Source organism: Mus musculus, chromosome 2, assembly GCF_000001635.26.
Source record: "Mus musculus strain C57BL/6J chromosome 2, GRCm38.p6 C57BL/6J".
NCBI classification, from domain to species: Eukaryota; Metazoa; Chordata; class Mammalia; order Rodentia; family Muridae; genus Mus; species Mus musculus.
This window is the reverse complement of record NC_000068.7, coordinates 24174709-24181312: the sequence shown is the minus strand read 5'-3', so window position 1 is coordinate 24181312 and position 6604 is coordinate 24174709. Positions and strand designations below refer to the sequence as shown.

Here is a 6604-nt window from a genome sequence, read left to right as displayed (position 1 = left end):
GCTGACTAGGCCATCTTCTGATACATATGCAGCTAGAGACACGAGCTCCGGCGGGTACTGGTTAGTTCATATTGTTGTTCCACCTATAGGGTTGGTTCCACCAACAGGTCTTTACAGCGAGTGCCTTCCTGCTCATGGACGCGTGTGAGCCAGCGTAGTGTTCTGCTGTAGAGCACAGAGGCTTATCATCTGGCTCCTGCAGTGAGAGGCTGTTCTTTCCTTTGGGATCGATGATGGTACGTCTACTCAGCCCAGAAGAAAATTTTACTTGGTATTTTTTTTTTTTAAATACATGTATGTACAGTGTGGATGGACTGCAGTTGTGAATCAACTCCTCCATATAAAGAAAAGGAAAATGGCACTACCATCACTAGTCCACCTTCCGGCCCTGGGCGTGAGTACTGGTAGAACAAGAAGTGAGACTTCAACTTGAAACCAAAATGAAGAGGCAAAGAAATAAAAAAGAAAATAGAACATGACTCTGTTGATTCCTTGGGCTGTGTATAAAGATGATATTCTTAATGGTCTTGTAGCATAAGGAACTTCGCACAAATAAGTAATAAGCTCTTCAGGCTTAAAAATGGATGAATAAACAGGGAGAAGTTGAAATGCAGTAGAGTCAGCTAGTGGAGAACTTTAGACAGGTGCATATGTTCACCCAAATTCTTCTCTTTTTTAGGGTTTCTCCCCTTCTTTTCTTTTCCTCCATCCTTGTCCCCTTTCCCCAGAAATCATCTTTAAAAACCAGCAGTTAGTGCAACGAATGTTCAGTCAGCACACAGTGCAAACAAGTGGAACAAAAAAGGTCTATGTCTTCTTTTCAGTTTTTCTTCACCAGTTCAAAAAAAAAGAAAAATGTCTGAGCTCTTATACAACTCTTCATAGTTCCAAAATAAAGATGAAAAAACCCACAAAGATTAGAGCACTCCCCCCTACCCCCAAAATGATGTGCCACAGATCCAAAGAGCCTTCTGTAGTTTGTCAAAGCATGCTTGTTATGGTTTCTCATCTTCTGCAGGCTCTCTGTGGTATTCTGCCACATACAGGCTCTTGTCAATGTTGTTTGGGATGGGTTTGATCTCTGTCCTCAGCTGCTCCTCAATACTCTTCAGGCTGAAGCGATCATCATATGTGATCAAGTTGATGGCTAAGCCAAGATGACCAAAGTGACCTGATCTTCCAATACGATCAAGATAGGTCTCTGCCAGATTCACAGCTTGTATATCAATACCTCGGGTAAACAGATCAGTGCAAACAAGATTGCAGCATAAGCCATTTCGGAAATCATGAAAGACACGATTTCGATGTTCCTGCCTCATTTTAGCACGGATATAAAAGCAAGAGTAACCCAGCGGAGAAATCTTCTTGGCCAGTAATTCAACTCTGAGAACAGTTGCAGAAAGTGATGGGATGGTTTATCTGAAGCCTGGAGAAAAGTGTATTGAGGCAGTGCACTTTTTTTGTACTCTGTTACATATGTGTAGTACTAAGTTACTCCTTTCAGAGTTAGTTCCTCCATCAGGTTTATCTCGTAGGGTTTTTGCAGATGGGAATTCATAAACTTTTGTACACTAAGAGGGAAAGTAGCGGAATATAGTAAAATCTGCCTATTTTTAGGTAGTGTGAGAATAAAAGCCTCCATTATCTGCACAAAGTCCTGTGACAACAATTTATCTGCCTCATCCAATACTACCATCTGGACATGATCAACCTTTTCTAGGCATTTCTTGATAAGATCCAGGATTCTGCCAGGGGTAGCAATCACCACATGCCCTGTATCATCAAGCCTCATTACGTCATCCCGTAAATTGGTTCCTCCTGTGGTTGCCATCACTTTGGCCCCTCCCATGTGTTTGCTGACCTGGATGCAAATCTGACTGACCTGTAGAGCAAGTTCTCTAGTGGGAACAATCACCATTGCTTGAATATTGTCCTTCTTCAGGTCCAGCCTTTCAAGTAAGGGGATGAGGTAGGCACCGCTTTTGCCTGTTCCATTTTTTGCTCTAGCTAAGATATCCCTACCAGATAAAGCAATGGGAATGCTCTCCTCCTGAATAGAAGATGGTTTTTTCCCAGCCCATTTCAAAAATTCCTATTAGCAACTCTCGTTTCAAACAGTAATCTTCAAACTCATTTCCTTTTGTGGAGGTCACATCCAGAGTTTTGATTCTTAGATCCTTTGGAGGGAGTTTTAATGTCTTTCCAGTCATCACCAGGTCATCATTTATAACCTAAGTTCAGTGGCTTCAACAAACTCTTCTGGCCTTTATGAACATCAGACATGCTTAATCGTGGCGGCCATGCTCTGGGCTTGCTGCGGAGTGCCGTTATTGATTGTGTTGGTGTTCTTCAACTGGTTCATCTGTGGCTGTGTGCCCCCTCCTCCAGGGCCAGCACTGGCTTTCACAGGGCCCCTCAGCTGGCCGTTCTGACTGGATAGACCCATGATAACAGGGTTCTCTGTTCTGGCCGTGCTCATGCTTTGTTAGCTGCACAGGTGTCTCTTTCAAACTTCAAACTTTTCAAAGTCAGTAGAGAAACTGTAATAACAGTTTATGAGGCTCTCCAAAATGAAGAGATAAATAAGTCCTGATCAATAATAAGAGTCCTTTATTGCAGTTCAGGCAAGCACCTGTAAGTCTCTCAATGGTGAACAGAAGTAGTTAACTTGCTTTCATACACTGAATCAATTTTTTATTTTTTTAAAAAGCCCTCTAATAAGCTTGAATTATATCTGAATTCATTTACCGAGGCCACTCCTGCTCCGAACCCTCGGTCCTTTATTGTTGACTCGAAGCTCCCAAAAGCTCCCTCCTCAGAAACCTCCGCCCACCCCTACCGGCCCCTCGCCGCGACCCTGACATTTTATGTTTTCTCACATGAATTAACTGGGGTCCCACAAAGAACTATGTTAATTTATGTTAATTATGGCATATTAGCATAATATTGTTAATATAATAAACTATTATATTAACTAAGTTAATATCCTCCAAGTTTGGGACCCTCCCCCGAATGACATAACCCCTTTCTCTAGGTTCACCTCATATGGTTTAATTAGCTCTTACAATGACCACACTAGGGACCAGTCTTCCAACGCATGAATACTTGTGGGCCATACTCAAGCCATATCCAGACCACAGCAGGAGTGATGATGATAAAGCAGAGATGAAGGTTAGTCTTTGAAGAGCAGAGAACTCAGCTCCTGAGGAAATTGCCCAAAATTCTTATCTCAAAATGAAATGGATAGATACTGTGAATATCAGGTCACTTAGCTTCACTTGAGATGATTATCAATATTGATATTACCTATTATTGCTAGACCATAAACATATTGTTTTAAAATGAGGCCATGTAAAGATATGTGGTGGCTGTGGGAGGCATCTGGCCATATCTCCCTGAATCCCTGCTCTGGGTTAGCCTGATGCTGTTTGTATTCTGATGTTAATTCTGCTTCCTCAGGAAGGGTTGCCCACAAGGAGCAGTCCATCATGTACTCAGGTGATCTCATGTGAACCTTCTCACCATTTTAACCAGTCAATAATGGCTAGAGCCTATGATTGGGCAGTGGCGGGGAAAAGTGGGACTGGAGGTTTGAGGGTGAGGGCAGGTAGAGAGTCAGAAGAGGGCAAGAGAGGAAAGAGAGAGGAAGGAGAAAGAGGAGGAGGGAGCCTTGATGGAACAAAACCATGGCCAGGAGAAACTGCAAGTAGCAAGGGGTCTTATAGCTGGGAAATAAGTTAATATAGTGTTAGAGTTGCACAATCTAGGCTTATAGCTTATAATTATAATAACTGGATTATGCATTTTATATGGGTGTATTGGGATTGGAAATTCTAGCAACAAAACCCTGGGTATAGTAGTAATGTCAATAACAAAGGTCCCTTTCCCATCTCTGCAGAAGGGCCTTAAGTTATGCTAGAACGTTAGATCACAGATCCTTTAGTTGACAAGCTGTTGTGTCTTTCCCAGAACTCAAGCAACATCCTCCCCTGTTCTCTCTCCCCAGTGCCTTCCTGCCTGCCTCTTTCCAGAAAGTGGATAAACAATGGTTATTGTGGTGTTAGAGTTCCCCTCCCTATTGTCCCATTGCAGCTGTGAGCAAACCCAAGTAAACATTGCATTATAAGTTTACTTTTATCTAGTATCCTTTAGTCTGTTGGCTAGGTCAGGCTAGATCACATGGGGTGGAATCTTCCCTCCCATTCTTAGAGACCTAAAAGACAGAGGTTTCCCTTTGTGTTATGGAATAGAAGGAAAGACATCTGCTTTTAGGGCCTCCTCATGACTGTCTGTGACAATAATGCTGTCTGTTTCTAGATATTCAAGAGAATGGAGGAGGATCCCCTTCACTATTGGGGCACTATCTCCTTCAGGGCCTTCTTTAGGCTGCCTTCCCTAATAAACAGTTACTTTCCCTCTGCAAATCATGATGTTGTAACTCTCCCAATAAACACTCATCTGAAGAGTAGCTCCCCTCAGCTTTCTTTCTATGAGCTGTTAGTTATAACATCCGCTATTTTTTTGTTTGTTTTTTGCTTTTTTTTTTAAAGATTTATTTATTAGTATAAGTTCACTGTAGCTGTCTTCAAACGCACCAGAAGAGGGTATCAGATCTCATTATGGGTGCTTGTGAGCCACCATGTGGTTGCTAGGATTTGAACTCAGTACCTTTGGAAGAGCAGTCGGTGCTCTTACCCACTGAACCATCTCACCAGCCCTATTATTTTTAACAACTAAAAAGCTAAAAGCAGATTTTTTTCTGTGCTAAAATAATCCATTTGCCAGTGCTTCCTATTAATGTATTGGCATCATATAGAATAGTGACAGCAATGGGCAAGTGTAGTTTGAGCTGAATCCCAGAAGTGCATACAAGGCTAAATGTCTTAGATATAGAAAACCTTTCACGATAACCATTAGTCCAGATCCTAATTTTAAGACTTGAAGATACATCCTACTATCCATTGGTTTGTTTGTTGGTGGAGAAAGGGCTAGTTAGGGAGAGTAGTAATTAGTCCTATAGATCCATTCACTTAACAGGCCTATGATCTTAGTAGATTGAGGAAAGGTAGGGTAAGAGAACTTCAGTATCATAAGAGTCTCTAGAACGAGTTTACAGATATCCATTATACGATCTGCATTCACGTAATCTGGCTGACAATCAACTAGAGTATCAAAATCAAGTCCAGAACTCTCCACTTACGATTACCAGAGGACCAAATCCACCATTGCTTAAAACTTGTCAAGAACGATCTATAAACATGGGTAGCATTCTGGGTCAGGGGATGCCACTGGAAAGAAACTGGCATATATCTTTCATAGGGAATCAGGAGTATACAATGAATCACAGAAACCAACATGGGTTCATCTATGCTTTAATAGACTTGAGGAAATGCCATGGTAATTCTTTGGGGCAGCTTCTGGTGTAGCTTCCCTAGATAGAATAGTAATATAGACAGGTTTAAAGGCTTAGGGCCTAAGACTTGCTTTCACCACATTCTCCCAAAGCTGGTCTCGATGAAACCCACATTCTATAATATGAACCAACAAACTATTTAACTTTATCCTCCCTTGTATGAAAGTGAAGGACAATTTCAGAAAATAAGCCCTACACTACTCAATAAAACAGCAGAAATAAATAGGATCATTAAATGAATTATTATAAAAGAATGAAGCCATGTAGGGCCACCTTGAAGATGTTTCTCATAATTTACAGAAGCTATGAATTGTTGTGCAATTATGTGCAACTGGAAAGCTAAAGCAATAGGAAGCACTAATTTGAACTGAATACATATACCTCCTAAAGAAACGGTTAAGTGTCTAACATTTTAGGTTTAAAGATAAAGAGCCAATGTCAGAGAATTCTTAGTCATTGCCCAATGGCCTGCATCCTACAAACTGCAAAAGAAAATGCAAGATATTATGCTTGCATCAAAATGTTCAAATTTGGGAGAAAATGTGGACCAAAGACACCATGAAAGAAAATAAAAAGACAGGCTACCCAGTGCTGAGGGCCAGCCCCAGCATGGGGTGTTCTTCTTTCTTGTTGGTTCTTCTTGAGGCAGCATGGCAGGGGTGGGGGTTGGGGGTGGGGATCGGGGTGGGTGGGGGGTGAGGGAGTGGGGTGGGGTGGGGAAGGAAGAGCTTGGGTGGAGGGTAGGACTTTGTCAAAGGTTTACTTATCTAAGCTTAAATTACTATGCTATTGAGACTGACCTGCCTTCTGTGATCCTCCTAGGCCAGAAACTGCAGTTTCTGGTACTTAGCACCTCTTCCTCAAGCCACAAAGGATTAAATAAATAGCCTTGTCTATCTCAGCAGGAACTGCTGGGCTCTAACTTTCAGCCTGCTAATCAGTAGTGGCAGGAAGAAAAGACACTTCGAGAAGTGGTTATAGAGTTTATTTCTAAGTTGTAAAAAGTTTCCTATGAACGCTATCTAAGGGGAAAAACAGAAAGATCCTAAGCAGAGAAAGGGAAAAATTCTCTAAGTGGGGAAAGGGAAAAGATACTAGTCTAAGTGGGGAAAGGCAAAAAAGTCTCCTCTATTGATCTCGCTCTTTTCTTTGTCCTCAGTACTTATACATCTTTCAGAATACATGATCACA

At 41.6% G+C, this 6604-nt stretch overlaps 1 pseudogene; it reads right to left on the bottom strand.

Moving 5' to 3' along the window:
• Positions 1-798: 798 nt before the first annotated feature.
• On the bottom strand, positions 799-2678 carry Gm13410 (predicted gene 13410; annotated as a pseudogene).